A 22,496-nucleotide genomic window follows, 5' to 3' on the forward strand; every position below is an offset into this window, starting at 1 on the left:
CTCTCTAAAAGAGAATCACCAATTCATCCTCTTCTCAGGCTTCTCGTCATCGCTAGCCCAGGCTATGCAAACTTATATCACAGGTGGTCCTAAAAAGGAGATGTTCAGGGTGGAATTTTTGACTATTACATTCCACTTGTCTGAAAATGATAGATACCCCATCACTGCTACACCACGGCATTACAGATTACTGAAGCTTTCCCCTGTGGTTAATTCGGATGAGCTACAGGCGCAGGAAAGGGTGCTGGGAGATGAAAACACCCCGGCATGGAAGCGGTATGGGAGAAAGGGAACTTCAATGATCCTGTAAAAGGAAAGGATAGGTTCCCAGCTTTTGGCTGACTGTGCAGACCAGAAAACCTCTACTGCACATTTAGGGAGGAGCTTTATTTTCCTCATCATGAAACTGTGCCTATCATGCAATCGTAAGAGTGGCAGAGGTGAAGATACTAAGTGACCATTTTTGCCAGGCCTCACATGTAAAAGTTAGGGCCCAGGTCTTCTATCTGAAAGTTAGGTTTGAGCGGAACTTGAACATACAGGATAGAGGTATTTGCTGGACGATGACAGTCTCGAATGCGCTCTTTCCCTGCATGCTATCCCGTGGTAGATACAACCTTTCTTCCTTTGTCAGAAGAGAGCCTCCTCACCTGTGGGTACCGCGTAATCTCCTGTGTGGAGAAGTTCCTCACAAAGTGATGCTTGTTCTCCTCAGAACTCGCCGGCGTGGCGCCAGCTGATAACAGAACAGACCTAAGTGCAGTGTGGGAGTCCACGTTCTGATCTGAAAAACAACAGTCTATTTGTCAAAAGAATTGAAGGTCTTCTTGGCTAATATGTAGCGATAAATCTGGGAACATAAAAAGTGATGGATTTTAATGAATGAGGCTAACACATAAGGTGTAAATCTGGATAGAAGAAAATCATTTGACGTGAAGGCACGTTCTTTGTGGCAAGATTAAGTGTTTTGGCAGGGACTCTCCTTCATAGTCTTTCAGTGTTAAAAATATTTTTAACTGGGAGGCCACTAAGTTGGACGGCTCCAGGGTGGGCGTCAGGGTTAGGTTCCTACCTAAGCAAACTGAGCCCAGTGTAAACGGTAAGATGAAACCAGGGACTTCACCAATCAGAAAGCAGCTTTAACTAGGGACTTTCCACTCTTAGCAATCAAATATATTTTCTTTGTCTTGGTTCCATGAGCATGTTATAAAATTTTCTCTCTTGCACCAATTCCCACCCCAGTGGAGCGCTGAACTGGTGCTGCCTGATCCACGAACCACTTCTCCTCAAATACACTTTTTACAATTTTAATGTGCCTAAGTTTATGTTTTAACACCACAATAGTTCCTTGAAATCTGGATTCAAGAAGGTCTACAGAAATGAAGTAGGTATGCTGGAACTTCCTTAGGGTGATAAAAATATCAGGGTGGATCTACTACCTGGCTATTTTTCTCAGGGCTGTGACAGAGGATACTACCTATTTTAAGGCAGTAAGAAATCCTGCAGTGAGACTGACTCCATCATATTAAAAGAGAATTCATTAGTACAGACTTGCATTGACTGCACTGGATGCTTCCATAGAAGTGGATGTCCAACATCCATGAGCATTATGAAATCCCAGAACAGCAGAAGCAATGAGATAGAATTTTATTATCAGATTCACAGAAGTCATAATTATCATAAGAGGCAGAAAGGCTGGATTGGCTTTCAATATTTCATTATTTGCAGGAACTTACGGTGTTTGCAAATAAACCATGGTGTTTATAGGGTGAAACAAATAAATGGTAACCTAGGACATTCCTTGCTTTCTACAATGAAAAAAAATCAACATCAGTGAGAAAAAGCCTGACATCAGCTTCTACTGTGGAAAATCATTGCCCCTCATCTAAGTTCACAAATCTAAGTTAGTTCACTGATCCAGAATACATTGAAGAGGAGTCCGGGACCCCTTAAGAGAAGATCTTGAAATGTCACTGCAAGTATATGCACTTCAAATTATTTTAAGCTTTCCCCAAATGAACATGCAGCTCTTCAGGTGGATAAATATGGACTTACAGAGCACTACATAAAACTGACGCATTTCATGGAACACAAAATGCCACACAGTCCTCCGTTTTATTCAGAGCTTAAGGGAACCAGGTGGCACATGGAGTTTTTAATTTGAATGAATTTGATCATGCATGCAATGCATCTGCAAACCTACTTTGCAGTTTTATTCTCTGGCTCCAAATGTGTAATTAGGGTAAGTATTTTGAAGCAGTTGATACAAAATTACATTTATTCCCTGACCTGAGTAGGGCCATTACACCAAGAGGGTTCAAGTGCAAGTCCCTATATAAGATCAAGTGAGGAAATAGGGAGGAATTGGTAACATCCTGAAAAAATTTCTGTGATTAACAACCCTCAATGAAGATTTGGAAAATGCTAGGATGATAGTGCCTGCTATGTTTCTATTTGGTTCACCCCTCTGGCTTTTCCAAAAGTACGTGGATCATGGCAGGGAGGGATGGAATACCATAAAGCTAACCAGGTGGTCGCAGCAGTTACAGGCGCTGTACTGGACACACAGCTGAACCTGGAATGACACGAGTTTGAATTATGCAGGTTCACTTATATGAGGTTTTTTTCAATAAATATATTGGAAAATTGTTTGGAGCTTTGTGAAACTTTGAAAAAACTCACGGATGGGGGAACTGGGGCCACGACAACGAGCTGGAAGCAGCCCACACACACTGCTTACACGGAGAGGCCTGCAGGCGGCAAGTGGACATTCACGTCCAGATCCATCGTCTAACAGACAGCATTGGGAATCAACAGAGAGGTGACTGGAGGCTCCCAAAGTGAAGGAGAGGGGAGAGAGGTAGGATTGCAGGTACGCGGGGAAGGTGCCCTCATGTGGGGAAGGACAGAGGATAGAATCCTGCAGCTCCACACAGGAGCTGCCGGGCACGCCTTCCCTGCAGCGGGCCACGGCTCTGCACAGGGAGCTGGCTGGAGACCGCAGCGGTGTTACTCCAGGGAGAGGGACAGCAGGGACCCCTGGCTGGTAAATCCTGGGTGCTGCAGCTGATGCCATTTTGAGACCCCAGCCCCAGAGCACTGTGAATACCCAGGAGTCAGGTCCATTGCTACTGCCTGTCTACACCCCTGCGGGCCAGGAGGGAGCAGGCAGCCAGGGCATGCGTGTGTGTTGCAAGGGCAGGAGCTTCTTGCCCACGCTGATGTTCAGTTCTGCGTTGTGCTTCGGCACTTCATCTTTATCCAGTCGTGCCGGATGCTTGCAATCGTCACAAACAGTCCATTTTCATCCCATGTAGCAATACGGTGTAGAAATGGTTCGCCTTTACGTCGTGACAGCAAAGAAAGGCAAGCTTCCAGATGATTTCTCTTCTGACACTCATTTAATTCTTGCAGAGCCCATGTATCCAGCTTCTTTACCTTGCTGATTTGTTTGCAATGATCCAACACTGTTGGGATGGTAACATCAAACCTTGCTGCTAATTCACAGGTAGGTTGAGATGGATTCGCTTCCACTACAGCTTTCAGCTCATCATTATCCACCTTGGGCGCAGGTCGCCCACAGGGCTCATTGTCAAGATTAAAATCACCAGAATGGAACTTCTCAATCCATCAATGTGCCATGCGTTCATTAGCCACATCCTTCCCAAACACTTTGCTGATTTTTTGAGCTGTCTGCGCTGCATTGGTTCCACGGTGGAACTCATATTCGAAAACAACATGGATTTGTGACTTATCCGTGGTTTCACAAAAATTGCTGTAAAAAACAGTTTGAAAGTTAATCACAAGCCAAAACATGCATTTGAAAGATGGAGGATGTACCTTCACACTAAAAATAAAACAAGAAGCATCAAAGTGAAGTGTCAGAGATATCAACTGCCAAACTTGGTACGTAAGGAAATTGGACACTTCATGCTTAATAATTTAATAGTAGTTAAGTTTTGGGGGCGTCAGAAGTTATACAGAGTTTTGACTGCGTGGGGTGTTGCTGCTTCCAACCCGTGGTTGTTGAAGGGTCAACTCTATTAGGATTACTGCAACAGATCCGCTGAGCCTTTCATGTCTGATATGAAACTTGATTTTGTGAACGATTCTCTCCAGAAATGTTTTCGGTGAAAAAGGAACAAAATTGCTTCAACTTTACGTAGAAAATAAAACGGTACACCTTCACCATTTGGCTTCAGGACTACGTTCACTGCCCTGCTCCACGTCACAGTAGAATCCATAGGGCTTTGATTGTTTTTACTTTCTGCACAATGTCACACCAGTCCACTAGTTGGTGACTTTATGCTCATTGAACAAGGTGAAGAAAGCATTATACATGTTTTATTAAGAGATGTGCCTGCTGGATTGCGGAAGATAATACCTCTCGAATAAGGAGGAATCTGCCACACATCAGTAAAAACTGTAGGCATTCTTTAGACTTGAGCAGGTCAGGCCATAACTGTTAAAGTCGAGAGCAGTTTGTTGGGCCTCTGCTTTTATTTGCTTAGCCACACTGTGTTGCCTGGGAAGCTGGGATATAAAAGTTTTTTAGTTTTATAGCAATGGACTCAGCTAAAAATGTGAGTGTCAATATTAAGAGGTAAATAGCAGTCTTTTTGCCAAGGCCCAGGAGGCCTAGCATTCAGAGACTGTTTGTTAACCATCCTGATTTGTATGCCATGGGATAGTCCTGCATTTTGTTCTTATTATTTCTAAATTTAAAGCCTCGATGCATTGCTATTAGCTTATAATGTTCTATGTTATTACTTTTATTTTAGCATATCAAGCAAATATGACATAGAAAGGGGTTTTGTTTTTCTATGTCCTTATAGTATTAAAATTAAAATATGAATAATATGAATATCAAATGAACTTTCAAAAACAATTTTATTTTTTTATTTTTTTGAGACAGAGTCTCGCTTTGTTGCCCAGGCTAGAGTGAGTGCCGTGGCATCAGCCTAGCTCACAGCAACCTCAAACTCCTGGGCTTGAGTGATCCTCCTGCCTCAGCCTCCCGGGTAGCTGGGACTACAGGCATGCGCCACCATGCCCGGCTAATTTTTTATATATATATCAGTTGGCCAATTGATTTCTTTCTATTTATAGTAGAGACAGGGTCTCGCTCTTGCTCAGGCTGGTTTTGAACTCCTGACCTTGAGCAATCCGCCCGCCTCGGCCTCCCAAGAGCTAGGATTACAGGCGTGAGCCACAGCGCCCGGCCAACAATTTTATTTTTGATATCACTATGCAGGTCTATTCACTGCTATTCTGTTTAAAGCACAGACATATTACAAGTAATGGGGAATAGCAATGGAATAAAAATTGTATTAGACAAGAAGGGAAGTTAGACTGCATCATTTATAAACTTTTAAAGGCTTTAAGAACAAATATCAATTTATTGTTATACATGATGTTATTAATTTATGCATCTGAATTTCCTGAGACAATTATTCTTATTTATAGCATAAACTTGTTAAATTAAATTAAATTAGGCCCAAAGCCACCTCTGTACTTTGAATCCCTGTATAGCAAAGTACGCCCTATCTTAATATGTAAACCAACTATAAATAAACTGCAAACAAACCTAAGAGTATATTCCTACAACAAAGGGCTGAGTCTCAGCCAATCACAGCAGCCAAACTTCAGCCAATCACAGCTGCCAGGGATCAGACCATGTGGCAAAGGCCTCATCACACGATGCCCACGTACGGCAAACGCCCAGCTGTAACCAATCGAGCTGTTTCTGTGCATCACTCCTTTTTTCTGTGCATGAATTTGCCTGCCCCCACAATGTTTGCTGGAGCTCTCTGAACCTCTCCTGTGTCTGAGTGCTGCTTGATTCATAAATTGTTCTTTGCTCAAATAAACTCAGTTAATTTTCTAAAGTTTTTCTTTTAACAAAGTGAATCCCAAGAATTCAGCCTATTTGAAGCAATTGGAATTATTTCATTAGATTTTGTCAATACTGCAAAACAAATACAACATTGATGTCTAGAAAAAGCATGTGAAGCAAGGAACAAAGCGTAAGCAAAAACATTTCTGGAAGACCAACTGATGCACTTTTATTTTTTAGATTTTGGAAAAAAAATTCAAGATTGAATTCAGTTAAATCATGTAATATTATGATAGTAGCATAATTAGAAAATTAGCTGTTTTAAGAAAATTATTTCTGAAAAATAATAACCTGCACTTGGGTGAACTTTTCACTTTCTCTTGAGGACTTGAGTCACTTTCTCTTACTTTTCTGGAGAAGAATGAAAATATGTATTGTTATTTGTCCCCAAACTACAAATTAAACTATAACATTTTCTAAAGTAAAACTCAATTTGTTAATATTTTAAATAGCTTTATTAATATATAGTTCACATACCATACAATTTATCCACTTGAAGTGTACAATTCAATGATTCTGAGTCTATAGAGTTTGCAACCATCACTACAATCTAATTTTTAGAACATTTTTATCACTCACAGGAAGAAACCTATCACACATTAGATAGTCCTCCTTTGCCACCCATCTCCTCACCCCACCGTGGTAGGAAACCACTGATCTACTTTTTGACTCTCTGGATTTGTCTATTTTGAACTTTCTCTTAGATTCTCATGGCTTTATTGACTTAGTTGCTTGTTATAAGTTTATTACAATTTTCCGGTTTTTGAGTCACTTTCCATAGCTTGTATCTTTTTAGGAATTTTTTCATTTCATCTAGATTATCTAATATGGTGGCATACATTTTTTCATAGTATTCTCTTAGAATTCCTTTTTGTTTCTGTAAGGTTGATCACGGTATCTTCTCTCATGCTTGCCTTCTTTGTGCTGTTACTGTCAAATATCTTACACTGCTACATGTTATAGGCCCAACAATACAATCATGTATGTAGTTTTATACAAATGCTTTTTAAACCACATAAGAGAAGAAAAAGAAATATGTAAGTATATTATCTTTTGCAATGTTTTAATTACTTTTTTGGTCCTCTTTTTTTGTGCATGTATTTGAATTACCCTCTGATGTCTATTGATTTCATTCTAAAGACCTTCCTTTATTATTTTTTGTAAGGTAGGATGCTAGCAACATCTGTCTCAGTTTGTGTTCAGTGGGTGGTACCTCTATTTTTTCTTCATTTTGGAAAGACTTTTGCTGGACCTAAGTTTCTGTTTTGATTCTTTTATTTTTTTTGTCCTCTCAGAACTTTGAATATGTCATCTTCCTTCTGACCTCTATTATTTCTCATTAGAAGTCATCTATTTATCTTATTGGGTTCTCTTGTACACTATGAATGATTTTTTCTCCTGTTGCTTTCAAATTTTTCTTTTTCCCTTGCAACATTTTAAAAAGATTTCTTTGGGTTTTTTTCCTTATTTTTATATTTATTTTACTTGTGCTTTGTTGAGTTTCTTGGATATATGGGTTAATATATTTCATCAAGGTTAGAAAGTTTTCAGACATCGCTTTTTCAAATATTTTTGTCTACTCTGATTACATGTATGGTGATGTAGTTAAGGTATATACATTGTTTATTTTTTTCTCTCTTTTTTTGAGACAGAATCTCCCTCTGTCATCCCAGCTAGACTGCAGTGGTGTCAGCCTAGCTCACAGCAACCTCAAACTCCTGGGCTCAAGCAATCCTCCTGCCTCAGCCTCCCGAGTAGCTAGGATTACAGGCACACCATCACACCCAGCTAATATTTTTTATTTTTTTTATTTTTGGTAGAGATGAGGTCTTGCTGTTGCTCAGGCTGTTCTTGAACTCCTAAGCTCAAGCAATCCTCCTGTATCAGCCTCTCAGAGGGCTAGGATTACAGGCGTGAGCCACCATGCCCAGCCTTGTACGTTGGTTTTTAAGATATAATGCTATTGCACACTTAATAGACTACAGTATAGTATAAAAATAACTTTTATATGCACTGGGAAACCCCCAAATTTGTGTGACTAGCTTTATTGGGATATTCACTTTATTGCAGTGTTCTGGAACCAAACCTACAATAACGTCAAGGTATGTCTATGCTAAATTTATTCCTAGTAAAATCCTGTGATTTGCAGGCAGACTAATTATTTGTGCTTAAAAAGAAAAGGCACAGAAGTCACAGCTCCCCGATATTACATTTGTAACCTACATCCACACCCACACCCACACAAGTACACTGGCACACACTGGCGTGGAGTATACAGTGTGAGCATCCCGAATCCAAAAAGCTCCCAAACCTGCAACTTTCTAAGCAACAACATGATGTCACAAGTGGAAGAATGTTTACAACTGAACCTATTGTGACAAGGTGCAGTCAGAATGCAGGCACACAGCACACAGTTTATTCAACGTCCTCTTAGGAATAAAGAGCCTTCCAGCCTCCTTCAGTCACAATGCATCTTTTCCACTCATGCAAGCACTCACACAAAGGGCAATAACATGGCACGTGTGCAGGATGGATAGCCAATGGCCTTTTCGTAGAATAAATGGATTTCGCGCTTAGACTTAAGTCCCATCCCCAAGATCTCTCATTATGTATATGCATATATTCCAAAATCTAAAATTGGAAACACTTCAGGTTCCAGGCATTCCAGATAAGGAGCACTCAACCTGTATGAGTTAACAGAACTCAGAAACTACAGTGAATCCATTATCTGTGCAGGTAACTCATGTTTCATTAAACGGGGGCAGGGAAGGGCTGTGGATATGTGTTTTGACAAACTTACAAGATGATGCTAATATTGTCTACCCCACCTTCCCAGAGATATCTGAAGACATCTGAAGCTGTGTTTTATAGGCTCTTTGTTCTCCGTCACAAATACAGAGTAACTATTTCCCTATTATGGTTATTATTTTAGATTTGATTACAAAGAAATACTTGTTTTCAGAAATCTCATCAAAATCGATTTCTTCTTGTGTATAATTCTAAAGAAACGAACACATTTTAGAAACTTTGTCAGGATGTTAATACTCATCTTTATCTCTCAGATATATAATCAAATAGGCTACAAAACCATTTTCACAGTAACAGCTTTCTTGAGTACATTCAACCTAACTGTAACCATGCATCTTTAAATAAATATGCAATGCAAAGATACTATCAAGCACAGAGTTTTCTTGACATTAGCAGCTCATTTGATATATAGTCTTATAGATTCATCTGATTTTTCTACATTCTTCAAACATGGAAAAAGCTCAAATTGAGTTTTCATTAAATGATCACTGAAAGACTACTATTTTCAAAGGAGCGAAATAAAATGTTCTTTATATTCTGGTGTACATATTCCTATAGATCAAATGAATATTATCCCTTTGTCCAGAGATTTATGTAATAATTGCATAGGGAATATTTATTTTATAAGTACTATGTATGTGTAGCAGAGATTGCCAAAGAGCTTATCCTTCTATTTATGACCTTATGATTTAATTAAAAACACTATGATATAGTCATTTACAATACAATTCTTTAAAAGCCTAGCCATATTTCCTCACAAAATGTTGAACACTAAAAGAGTATCAACATTAGATATTAGGTGGTGACACCACCAACGAATACAAGTGAAGGACAACAGAATATGCTGCCCCATAAAAGGCCACGTTGACATAAAGGTTACTTTGAGCTAAAGGCACTTGAAAAACAGCAGATGCAAAGCATGCATACTAATCTTCCCCCTTTCTTCCTGAAAACAGTAAATAAAAACTCCTATGTGAAAAATCTCTTCTCCTTACCAAGGGAAAAGAAACATTCTTCAATGGAGAGTCATAGCCAAGGGTATTATGTGCAAACTGACCCTGGTAAAATAATTATTATCTTCATTTAGCCTCCCCACAAAATTTTGTTACTTTTTCCATAATTGCCTCTCTTTGTGCAACTTAGTACAAAAGCATGTAAATCTTGCCAGTTTTTTTGATCTTCATTTCCTTATGAGGAGGGCTCCTGTGTGGTGTAAAACTCACATTTATATGCGTTTTTCCTGTTACTCTATCTTATGCCAACTTCATTGGAAGGCCCAGCTGGGACGCTAAGAGGGCAGAAGCAAAGTTGTGCCTCTCCTACACAAGCTTAATTGCTAAATTAGTGACAGAGCTAAGTAAGCCATTTCAGACACTTTTGGGATTGAATAAACACATGTTAAATTGAAAGAACAAAAACACATGCAGTAATGAAGTGATCTGGAAAGGCCACACAGATTAGGCAAGATTTTGCTTGGCTATTCAAGTCATTTTCATATTTAAGTAAGCACGAAAGAGGAGAAAAACATTCAGGAAGAGGAAGGGGCAAGAATGAAGTTTTTTTTTTTTTTTTTTTTTTATAGAGGAGAAAGATGAGCTCTGAAGGGACTATTTGGAATTGTTTGTAAAGCACATGTGAAGCCAGGTTATAGAGGTCTTTGACTTCCAGGTTCAGGAATCTGAAATCTACCCAGGAAATGATAAATAAAAGATCATGAGTCATAATACCTTAAATCTGCTTATTCAGTTTCTAATATTAAGTGGTTAATATATATTTAATTAACTCTCACAACCATCCTCCAAGGAAGATATTGTAATTAGAAGGTGGAGAAAGATAGAAGCTAAGCAACTTTCCCCATTTATGTAGCTAGTAAGTGCCAGACCCGAGAGCTGAAACCATCCAAAAGTATAGCAAAGCATTGAGATTTTCTTCTCTAAACCCTTTTGTAGAGAAATGCATTAATAAATTTATTAATTGTGACTCAGTTTTAATTCTTGAAATTTTATTTTATATATATTTTGAAATTGTCATCTAAATTGTTATAATTTTGTATTGAAAATTAATCAATCAAAACTGGCCATTAATTATTTTTCATGCTTAGCCCTTGTTTGGTTTTAGTGTAAACACTTACAAAGATTATCCCTTATGAATGATCTAAGTAGTTATTTTCTTTTTTCCTATTGTCTGGAAGGAATTGTTTAAAACTGAACTTAATTGTTGACTGACGTTTCATCAAACTTACCTATAAATTGTGTAGACCTGATTTTTTTTTCTTTGGAAGAATATTTTAACTTCTTAGGAAGTAAATAGTTAAGCAGCAGGTCTATAGTTTATTTGCTCCCTTTACAGCAGTATTCCCTGGATAAGAGAAAGGGTGGGTGGAGAGAGAGAAGGATTTGAAAGGAATGGAAGGAAGGGAGGAAAGAAAAAAGAAAGACGAGGAGAGAATTCTATGCTAAAATGGCATTTTGCTTTTATGCCTTAAAAAAACCAATAACCAGAATTTGCCCTTGCATTTCCCAGAAGAGCTCATGAAGGCAGATCTTCTGGTACCTGCCTGTAACACTTCTTTCCATGGGGCTCATAAGCAGGGTTACGAGATCAGGCAGGGCAATGAGAAACATGATTTCTTGTTCCAGCCCATACTTACCTATCTTTGCCTTTAGATACCAATATATAATTCTCCTGCACTCAGAAATTTCCTCAGGTAAAAATAAACCCAGGAAAACATATGCATGTACACTGCCACCAGATACATTAATGAAGATCCAAAGGTTAGAATCATCTAGGTGCCTTGCCGCAGAAGGGAATAGAAAGCACTCTGCGTGGTTACACTGAAGATCAAATCAGAAACTAAAACATTCCTTATGGATAGCATCAGGTCTGGGAAACGGAACTGCTCTATATTAAAAATAATTTTAGTTTTGGAAGGAAGTTCTGTTTTTTTTTTTTGTTTGTTTGTTTCTTAGTATTCCTCCAACCAGTAAATGATAACTGGATCCAAATAAAATTTGAACATAATTTTTCTTAATACTTTTCAAATTATTTAAACTTTGGCCAAAGACAAGCACAATTTATTTGAAAATAAAACTGTTCATTACCATCACATGTCTACTGCATTAATGAAAGATTACAAGAAAAAAAGTTCTAGAACCACTTTGTTGGTTCTAGAACAAATGAACCTTGTCCATTTGTGCAGCTGTGAGAATTCTGAAGCCCACAAGGATAGGAAGATCTTTACACAGTAAAACTTCCTGTAGAATACAAACTGTTTGAGCTGCTTGATTCATAAATTAATTTAGTTGCTTCAGAACACTAATTAGTTATAAAGCTATAAAGTAATATTGTCCTGCTTTCTATAATTAAATCTGCTTATGAAAGTATCTTATGAAAACATCTCTTATAATTGCAGATAAATTAAACCTTTGTTGTGTTTTCCAATCTCTTTTTGACATTTTGAGGTGATTAAGAGCATATTTAAAGTTCAATCCTAAATTATGAGATTAAATAGCTGCTTTGTGCACATATTTCTTATTGTTTTAGCAAACATTAATTCCAGCCCAGTTTATTAAAGAGCACTTGCAAATTAACATAAGGTGAGCTTCCATTTGCTTTCTTTTTTGTTTTGGTAGGGTTTGGGGAAAGAGAAATGCTTATTTAATCCATATTATAGGAATACAAAACTTGATAATATCTAAGCTTCCACATATCCCTAATGTCTGTAATTACTGCCTAACCTAGATCTGAAATCAAACCCACAAGAAACTTCAATAACATACATCAAGACTTGCTTAAGTCTGGTCTTCTGCTCAGGCTCTATCACAACATTAAGGTCAACTACATTGACATGGAGTATCTTTTAGCAAAAACACTTTTGAGAACTATAGGTTGCTCTGAATCCACCCTGAAATCTCTCATTCTAGAAGCTTCCAGAACATACACCCTTTTTATTCACACTGTGCACTGTTTACCCCAATTAATTCCCCACTTCTTTCTTAGTAATAAAACCCTACTTCTTAGTTTGTCACATACACATGGCCTCTAAAATGGACACTTAGTTTCTTAACCTCCCTTGCACCTAAGTATGGCTGTATGACAAAGTCTTAGATAATGGAATATAAGAAGAAATTTACGTGTGACTTCTAGTAAGTGGCTTCAAAGAGAAAAGGAATGTATTCCTTTTCTTTATGAGCAGCCATCACGGACTATGAGGTATCGGTTATATGCTGAAGAATTACAGTTTATACTAATCTATTGTACATTTCAAAATAACTACAAGAGAATAATTTTAATGTTTCAAGCATAAAGATAAATATTTAAGGTGATACATATTCCAAATACACTTTGATCTTAACAAATTGTATGAATGTATTATCACATGTATCTCAAAACTATATATGCCTGTTATACCTCAATAAAACTTTTTAAAAAGATAGATGAAGTTTGTGTTTACACACCAAGAACATCATACTAATCCTCAACTGACTACTTCCAAACTAATTTCATATGATAAATAAACTTCAGTCTTAAGTCACTGTTAGTTAGGGTGGTGTGTTAATATAATCAAACCTAATCCTAACTAATACTTTCCAACTCCCATATATTTCACAGATTTCCTGTATATTGAATTGCAAAAACATAGAGCATCAGAAAATATAACAGTTGCGAATTCCTCAAAATTATAGAATTGTTATTTATTTATTTATTTATATAACAATTCTTGAGTTCTACTATGTATAGTAAAATTCCACTCATTCACTATATTCCATTAAATCACAGGCTATTCCTGGTTCTGACTTTCTTAATCCACTTTCTATTTCTCCTCAAAATAATATCTTTTCATCCACATCCTTAAAACTTTATATTTCATGTCTTTTTACATCCACAACTTTCATGTTTATTCACTTTGAAATACTTTTCTTTTTTCAATAATGTTTTTCTAATTGCATTTATTGTTATTTTTATATAATTTACATTATTTTTATATCATTTACATTATGAAAATGATTTTAAAATGAACCTCCCCCAAATTTTTTATTATCTCAAGAAACACGATATAGCTGCAGTAAATAAAAATATACTCTTCTAAATTTTTTAAAGTTAATAATATCAGATCCAAATTGGGTCTTTCATCAGTAATACCAAATAACTGAAGACAATGGAACTAAAACTTCATAATGTTTCAGAGAAACTATTTTGACCTTAACATTATAGGCACAGGGATAGATTTTCCTGCAGGAGAGAGTTGAGGCAGGGCCTCGAGATCAGCTGCTTCTCCCCATGAAGCCAGATCCCTTAGATAGCGGTCACCGCAGAGGATGAGAAAATTGATAGGAAACAGAGAGAATAAAAGAATACACAGAGACTAAGGTATAGTTTAAAGTTTTATATAGAAAGATCAGATATAACACAGCAGGGTTACTCAGGAGACTGGCCATATCCCCGTGAATGTCCAGCAATAGGGTTAGATTCACACAGGTTTTTATAATCACAGATATCAATTACTAGTTGTCAGGGTAACACATTTACATATCAGGGTCAAAAGTCCTCTCAAAGAGCTTCTAATCTATCTAGGTGAACAAGCAGGTACAAAGTCTTTCAGGGACTAACTTCTAAGTTCTAAGAGGTAGTTGTCAATTAACAAAGGTATAACAAAAGAGGTGCAGTGACTCTACATTTCTTTGATCTAGTTATTGCGGACTTAAAGGTAGACAGAGAGGAGAGAGCAAGAAACCATCTATATAAAACAGGTTGTTTATAACCACTGGGGTGCATCTCTGGGCAAAGGGCACTCATTGTCTCCGGCTCCCATCCTGTGGGCCATATTTGCCTTGCCTTGTCTTTCAAGACACAGGAAGCTCACAGATTTTGAGATACCGGGAAGCCTTCCTGGAAAACATCCCTACTGGAGATTTGAGAGCTCTGCCATGATAGCAGCCTCTAATAAGTAAACCATTGAGTTCACATATTCCTTCAGGGCAAAACCTTGCAAACTCCTGTTCCTGTCTTTAATATAGTAATATAGGGTGATGCAATAAAATAATGGTCTTATTAGCTACATTTCATTAATTCCTCAATCTAATTTTCCCATTTTAAAAGGGAGAGATAGGAAAGAAGGAAGGAGTGATGGAATTCAAGTAAGTCCAAAACATAGCATGGCAAACCGCAAGTGATTTGAAACATTGAGAATGATCCTCTTTGGTTGTGTGTCCTGCTTTTCAGACCCACAGAGCTGCAGCGTGACTCCCACAGCTCAGCAGAGTGCTGCTGTCTCTGGGGATCTGTGGTGGACCCACCCACGCTGCAGGTCTCTACCTGGTGGAAGCAATGCCCTTAGTGTGCTGCCAGTGGCCCTGTTCCCATGTCTGCCGTTGGAGGCCACCTGCCCTGTTGAAACCCAGGGTATGGTGCTGATGATTTCTTAATCCCCTTTAAGTTCTTCTTCCTTTTTCTTTCAGGATAGGATACTTTTTAGCCCTCCTTCATTCTGTTCCTTCATTTATATTTCCTTTAGTCTCAGCTGGCAGTCTTTCTGATGGTATAATCCCATGTCTATTTCTGGATTTTGTTGAGATAGTTAAGTGTGTGGCTCACACCCACACTGCTTCTCCTTACCCAGCTGCTGAAATGCTGCACCTTGGTGTTGTCTTCTTAACATACTTTTTCATTTTTTTAATACGACCAAGAGTTTTTCTAATTAAGTTCTGGTTTCTTTTTGCTTATCAATTCCATCTTCGTTTCTCTCATATGTATTTTACTATAAGCAGTTAGGAGGATCAAACTACTCCTTCGGCATTTTTCTTAGAAGTCTCCACATCTAAATGTTCAGCTTCACCGCCTGCCAGCTCTGCCTTCCATAAAACAGCGGCATAGGAAACAAGTCTGCCAAGTTATTTGCCAATCTATATCGAAGATGTGCTTACCTCCACTTCCCAATAGCACTTTCCTTATTTCCGAGACTAGAATGTTCTTTACCAGCCATATCTCTACCAATGTGTTGTCCATGATTACTGTTGAGACAAATAGGCTTTGTCTCCAGCCTTCCTCTTTTCCTTCTAGTCCTCCCAGAGTCACCTTTAAAACTCTCTTCCTGGCAATATCAGACTTTTCTAACATACACCTCAAAACTTTTTCAGCCCCTACACATTATTTTGTTCTAAAGCTGCTTCCCCATTTTTCGTTATTTGTTAAACCAGCATACCATTCCTGGTACCAATTTATATCTTACTCAGTTTGTGCCATATAAGATTTCATAGACTGGATGCATAAATGACAGACATTTATTTCTCATGCTCTGTTGCAGTTCTAAAGGCTTGGACATTTAGCACCATGGTGCTGGCAGATCAGTGTCTGGGGACAGTCCGTTTCCTTGTTTTCATACGAGCATTTTCTCATTGTATCCTCGCGTGGTGAAGAGCAGAGAGCCAGAAAACATGCTCTCATGTCTGTTCTTTTAAGGGCAGTAATCCCACTCATGGGGACTCCACCTTTGTGAACTAATTAACTCCTAAGTTTCAACAGCCTGAAACCATAATTTGGGGAGTTAAAATTTCAACATGTGTATCCCCAGGAGATACAACCACTCAGCCCATAACAGGTACTCACCACATAACTGCCTGTATGTAACACAGTATTCATTTATTTAGTTTTACTTTCTCTTTTCTTCATTCCTCTCCTCACTGCCCTTGTCAGACTTGAAGATATTCAAGCTCATCATTTATGTCTTCACAAATGTTAGTATCCCCTAAAATGCCTGGATTAATTCTGTGTATAATATGTAATGGTTGACTTAATGTCAATTTTTCTTTGTAGTGATATAGGTGCTACTCAAAAAGCATTTACCCTTGATAAATTTTTTAAATTATTTTATTTATCCAACACCTACAGTTAATATGAGTTCTGAAACAAGGTGATATAAAGCCAGAATTACCTGTTCCTTCTCTCTAAATATAGCTAGAAATAATGCAAATAATCCAAGAGATAACAACAAAAAGACTCTGAAAGCTGAAAATAAAAAGATGAGCTGACTATAGACCTCTAGACTTGAGGACAGGCAACAGGGTGAGTTCCCTGGGTTTTGCTTTTCTCTGTATAATAACATAAACTGGGGCCGGGCGTGGTGGCTCGCCCCTATAATCCTAGCACTCTGGGAGGACGAGGCAGGAGGATCACCCAAGGTCAGGAGTTCCAAACCAGCCTGAGCAAGAGCAAGACCCCATCTCTACTAAAAATAGAAAGAAATTAATTGGCCAACTAAAAATATATAGAAAAAATTAGCTGGGCATGGTGGTGCATGCCTGTAGTCCCAGCTACTTGGGAGGCTGAGGCAGAAGGACTGCTTTAGCCCAGGAGTTTGAGGTTGCTGTGAGTTACGCTGATGCCATGGGACTCTAGCCTTGGCAACAGAGTGAGACTCTGTCTCAAAAAACAAACAAACAAACAAAAGAAAACACAAACTGGGTTTGGGGGAGGTCTTAATCCTAGAACTTCCAGCAGTCATTGACAAAACAAACCCTTAGCAAATGTTTGGTATTCTGGCTAAATGATTGAGAATACAAAATCTCAACCAATACCCAATGAGATGCTCCAGCATCTACTCTACAACCAGGAAAAATATGTAATGATTCATCAATAGTAGCAGCTTCAAAGACTTAGAAAGTCCACCCAAAACAAAGTCTACAGCTAGTGCACTGGTGACATCAAGCCCAGAAAAGTAGACTTAATCCTCATCAGTATCCAGGTAAGTAGCCAATTTGCAGCATCAAAGCCCTAGCTAAATGACTCAACTCATATTTCACAACTAAGGTACTGAAGGGCAGGATGAATCGGCCACAGCAGAAGCATCGGTAAAATCTAGTATCTCTAAGCTCTCCACCAAATGACACAAGGAGATACAAGCCAGGTACCTTGTTTGCCTTCATTCTCTGTGCCTGAATGTGACCCAATGATACTAGGAGGCTCAGAATGGCCTTCAGCTCCCAGCAATGGCTGGGAGGCTACCAAGAGGTGGAAGTGGTCCAATGGTCCAGTCAAAGCAAAAGCAAACATATCAGGAGCCAAGGTCATGGTACCAGTATTTTGGGGATGCAAGGCATTTTGCTTATTGACTTTCTGGAGGGCCAAAGAATGATAGTACTTTCCAATTATTAGAGTGTTTTAAGAAGGTTAGTCAAAGCTTTCCCAGAAAAAATACCCCTTTTCTGGAAAGCTTCACCAGAGTCCTTTTCCACTACAGCAATGCTCCTGCTTATTCTTCTCATCAAACAAGGGCACTTTTGTGAGAGTTTGTATGGAAAATTATTAGGCATCCATCCACCTTACTGTCCTGATTTGGCTCTTTCTGACTTGTTTTTGTTTCCTAATCTTAAAAAAATCTTTAAAGGGCACCCATTTTCTTCAGTTAATAATGTAAAAAAGACTGCATTAACCTGGTTAAATGCCCAGGACCCTCGGTTTTTTAGGGATGGACTAAATGGCTGGGATCATCACTTACAAAAGTGTCTTCACCTTGATAGAGTTTATGTACTTCATACCCACCTGCATGTCCACATTTCTAAATAAGATCATGTTTTCCCTACCTGAAGAAATACCATTAGTATTTATTTGAGTGCTTATCTATTGGCAATATTTTTTTTATCAAAAGAAAAGTTTGCTTTCTTTATTTTTATTCTTGAAGGTTATTTTTATAAACCAAAGAAGTCCTCTAGGTCAGCAGTTATATTTATGGTATAAATTTGTTATTCCATTGACTTCTGTATTTCATTTTGCTAAAGCCAGCCATCAATCTTATTTTTCTACTGTCAGGTTGGGACAAGGAAGAAAGGAAAGAGATGCTTTGTCTAGGGCCTAGCTATGGAGGAGCAGACGGCACTAGTAGATGCTTTGTCTACCAGGAGGAACAAATTGACCAGAGGGGGCTGCCAAGAAGGAAGAGATGACATTTCAAGGGAGCTTCCAAGGAGTGAGCAGATGTTTGGTCTACAACAGGGGGTCTCCTATTAGTTGTCCTGACCAACCAAAAAGAGGTAGAAAGGAAACAAAGTAGAGACATGATCAAGGCCACAAATGAGGGTTGTTTGAAGGATGTGTATGAGTATCCTCAAGTGACCTATCCCCATTAACATAGTAACAATCACACGCACCAGTGCCATGGCAGTTTACAAATACCATGGCAACTCCTAGAAATTGCTTTACAAGGTTAAAAATGGGAAAGGTTCCCAGTTTCAGGAATTCTCCACCCATTTCCAGGAAAATTTATGAATATTCCACCTCCAACTTAACATATTATTAGGGATTAGCATAAAGGACAGACTCTAAGCCTGGAGTGTTGCTATTTCTTATCAGAGCAGTCTGCTCTCTACTGACTTTGAGAGTGTACTATACCTAGTGTACTTTCTATACTCTGTCTTTAAACTCAGGGTCTCCTCCACTCATGGAGGAGGATTATTCCTTCTCTGGAATATACTATGCTTCAATAAACTTTGGCATTTTGCTTGCTGTGTCTGCTTGCTCTGCTCATTTGTTCTAGCAACTCAGTACCAGTAACCATTCTTCAGTACTGGGAACCAAGAACCAGGAAACATGGACCTGACATCTGGACCCCACACCTGACACTACCTTTTATAATATGGGTCTTTTTACCTATCTATGGCCACTCTAAGATTTTTCTGTGTCTCTGGTTTTCAACAGTCTTACTACGATATTCCTTTGTGTGTTTCCTTTGTGTTCATTGTGCTTGGAATTCATTGAGCTACTTGAATGGTCACCCAAGTAGTATTCAAGTAGTATCTTTCCACGCTTTTGGAAAAATTTCAGCCACTGTGTCTTTTTTTATAACTTGATTCAATTCTCTTTTCCTCAAGTGGGATTCTATTGTAGGGATATTAGGTTTTTTGATATGTTCTAGATAGCATTTATTTTATTTTTTTAGTGTTTTGTTCTCTATGTATGTCAGTATGAGATTTTTATCATTGTCTCTTCTTCTAGTTAACTAATCCAGTATTCTGCACTATGAGGTCTTAATTCAAAAACAGTTTACTTATTTTCTTAATAATTTTGTTTTTCAAATCTAGAACATACATTTGGTAACTTTTTATAAATTCCAATTTTCTGGTGAAATGAATCTACCTTCTTTTATATGGTTTGTTCATATTTCTTCCATTTTCTCTAAAATGCTAATCATTAGTGCGATTTTATGCATGTGTGAATTATCATCTTTTCCACTTTGTGGATCATCTCTTAGCCTCTAGCTTCTATTTTACAATCTTCATTGTTTTCATGTCTCTTTGTTTTTGTCCATAACGTTTTGCTTCTTTCTATGTGTGTGTGTGTGTGTTTTAAATAGTATGATATACAATAATACATGCTCTAGGTGGTATTACCTTCTACTAGTGAAGTTTCCATCTTTCTATTGTTTGCAAAATAGGCTGACTGACAGCTCCAATATAATTCAGATTGAATTATGTCAAAAATAGCATAATTTTAGTAAGACATATTCCCTACAGAATTTATATTGAAAGCCCAAGTGTCTCTATATTCTAAGTTTGAAAGGCAATAAGTAATTGAGTTCTGATACTCAAAGCTTCAAATATCAGTTTTATAGCCTATATCGCAAGCTCATTCAAAACCAGATAAAGGTGTTAAAGGAGAGGCTGTGCATGTGCTTGAGGCAAGCCTCTTTCCACCAGGTCTTTGTTTCCCAAGTGCAGCAGGAGTATAGATAATTCTGCCTCTGGAAGCTTCCCCCTATCTCCTCAGTCTCTCACAGAGAACCTAACGTCAGCAAATATGGCATAAGGTAAACTGATTTTGAATTTGATGACTCTAAATTTCTAATTTATAAATCTTGTCTAAGCACTATAGAGTTTTCATGTTTCTCTTTTCCTAATTAGAGGTACTGTAACTGAATTGGCCAAACCTGATACTTAATTTATATTCAGAAACATCAAGTGTTATAGGGAGAAAAAGTGCTACCAATTCAGAATTTTCCCCTTGCCTTGCATTTTTGAGGTCTTCTACTCTTTGTCTAAATACTCTCTGATGCATTTAAAATAAAATTTTAAAAAATTGGCAGTGTATGGTTTTGTTTTTTTCAGGAGAATCACTTACCTTCCCAAACTTACTACAGTCTACCTAAAATTATAAGTACCTTCTTTATCTCATTTTATAACAAAATGAACCCAGAAATAGAGAGAAAATCATTATCATCATCCCACCTTATTTTGACATAGATTGTGTATAAATTTAAGTAATTTTATCAAGATGATGAAGGGAAGTAGTAAGGCAAAACTAAAAACCAAAAGCAAATTGAAAAAAAAAGTGATACCTCCTCACTCCTGCTTTCTCCATTGTGCGAAGATTAGTACTATTAACAGTCAAGGTCTAGTCAGAAAAAGAGAAACCACCTCAGTGATTTCAGAGGGACAGAATTAATTATAAATAATTGGGCTAATAGCTGTTGATGAACAGAACAAGTTAAAGCAAACACCCCATGCTACTAACCGGTTACTAAATATTAGGTTTTTAAGTATGAAATGTCCAATTTCCTTAACTACTAGGTCTGACAGTTGCTATCTCTGACATTTCACTCTGACACTTCTTGTTTTACTTTTATTGTGAAGGTACATCCTCAGTCTTGCAAATACATTTTGGCTTGTGATTATCTTTCAAAATTTTTTAGAGCAATTTTTGTGAAACCATGGATAAGTCAAAAGTTATGCTATTTTTTAATATGAGTTCTGCCGTGGAACCAATGCAACGCAGACAGCTTGAAATATCATCATAGTGTTGGGAAGGATTTGTCTAATGAACACACAGTACATCGATGGTTTGAGAAGTTCCATTCTGATTATTTTAATCTTGAAAATGAGCCATGGGGGTGACCTGGAACCAAGATGGATAATGATGAGCTGAAAGCTGTAGGGGAAGTGAATCCATTTCATCCTAAGTGTGAATTAGCAACAAGGTTTGATGTTATTATTCCAACAATATTGGATAATTGGAAACAAATCAGCAAAGTAAAGAAACTGGATAGATGGGGTCTGCATGAATTAAAATGAGCATCAGAAGAGACATCGAATGAAAGCTTGCCTTTCTTTGCTGTCATGACATAAAGGCGATCCATTTCTATACCGTATTGTGACATGTGACAAAAACAGGACTTTTTTTGATGACTGCAAGCATTCAGCACAATGATTGGATAAATATGAAGTGCCAAAACACAGTCCAAAACTGAATATTAATTAAAAAAAGCCACTAATGGCGTCTCATGGTCCAGAGGTGGTATTATCCACTACAGCTTCATGAAAGTTGGTCAGTCGATTACAGTGGATGTCTACTGCACCCAATTGGATGACATGATGAGGATGCTTGTGATAAGCAGCCAATAATGATCAACACAGACAGGCCAGTCCTCTTGCAAGACAATGGTCAATCACATGTTGCACAAATGACACTGCTCAAACTGCAGCAGCTGTATTTGGAAACTCTCTGCCACCTAATGTATTCACCAGATCTTGCACCAAGTGACTATCACTTCTTCCAGGCTTTGGACCACTTCTTGCAAGGAAACTATTCAATTCTCAACAAACTGTGGAAACTGCCTTTTGCAATTTCATTGTCACTAGCTCTCCAGGCTTCTTCGCTGCTGGCGTAAAAAAGCTACTGTAAGATGGCAAAACTGTGTCAGAGGTTTAGGTGCATATTTTGATTAATTGTACTGATTCTTGTTTGAGATACAATAAACTACACTTTTGATTTGAAATCAGACATTTCATACTTAATAACCTAATAT

The 22,496-nt window shown here is 37.8% G+C and overlaps 1 protein-coding gene across 1 annotated transcript in view; it reads right to left on the reverse strand.

Moving 5' to 3' along the window:
* Nucleotides 1-389: 389 nt before the first annotated feature.
* ADAM29 (ADAM metallopeptidase domain 29) overlaps nucleotides 390-22,496 on the reverse strand; it is a 59,041-nt gene continuing 36,934 nt past the window's right edge. The window contains exon 3 of the transcript XR_012923274.1: nucleotides 390-784. The gene's annotated coding sequence lies outside the window, so the exon portion shown is untranslated. The remainder of the gene's footprint in view (nucleotides 785-22,496) is intronic.

This window comes from Microcebus murinus, chromosome 15 (assembly GCF_040939455.1).
Source record: "Microcebus murinus isolate Inina chromosome 15, M.murinus_Inina_mat1.0, whole genome shotgun sequence".
Taxonomy (NCBI): Eukaryota; Metazoa; Chordata; class Mammalia; order Primates; family Cheirogaleidae; genus Microcebus; species Microcebus murinus.